Genomic DNA, 867 nt, shown 5'->3' on the forward strand with positions numbered 1-867 from the left:
ATCCACCATTCCAAGCTCAATTGCATTGATCACAACCACAACAACACCAGCCACTTTCAGCTCAACGACAGGAACCACACCTACTTTGAATACCCCTCGCCAACGCCTATAATCCCTAAGACAGAATAGATCAGTACGTAAAAGTATATTTAAGCTTAAAATCCAAATATATAACACAAAACACTCCTTAACCTTCATAATCAAAAAAAATAACAAAACCATACACCTTTCAAGAATCCAAATATAAATTTTTTTCCCATTATATTTCACATCTCCTTAATTTTTTATCCACAATACAAAATATACAATAATATCTAAAATACCACGCTTATGAAAAATCCTATTCACTTTGTACAACATTTTTAGCAAACATATTTGAACTGTATTATCAAAACATACTAACAAAAAACACATAATAAGCACATAATTGTCAAAATATTAAGAGATTGTAAAATTAAAAATATCATTTAAATAAAAAAATAGATTAATTCGCACCAAGTATAAATTAATTAAAATTAAGAATCAAATTAAGAATGTATAATAAAAAACCGTAGCTCATTATGTACACTATTCCATTACATAGAACTTAACTAGATTTAATCATTGTTATTATTAAACTTTGCCCACATATTATATAAACTCACAATAAGCATCATATCATTATGTATCATATAAGCACCTTTTACTTTTATGTATCAACTTTGGTCACTTATACATCAATCACATACTTAATATTATATAATTATCTCCAAAAGGTATATGATACAACTATTCACATTAAATTAAATGTTAAAATGATAACCCTTTATATTGTAAAATTAATTTATATACATAAATATCCATTTGTATATTTGTCGCATATGGCAA

This window comes from Acyrthosiphon pisum, chromosome X (genome assembly GCF_005508785.2).
Source record: "Acyrthosiphon pisum isolate AL4f chromosome X, pea_aphid_22Mar2018_4r6ur, whole genome shotgun sequence".
NCBI classification, from domain to species: Eukaryota; Metazoa; Arthropoda; class Insecta; order Hemiptera; family Aphididae; genus Acyrthosiphon; species Acyrthosiphon pisum.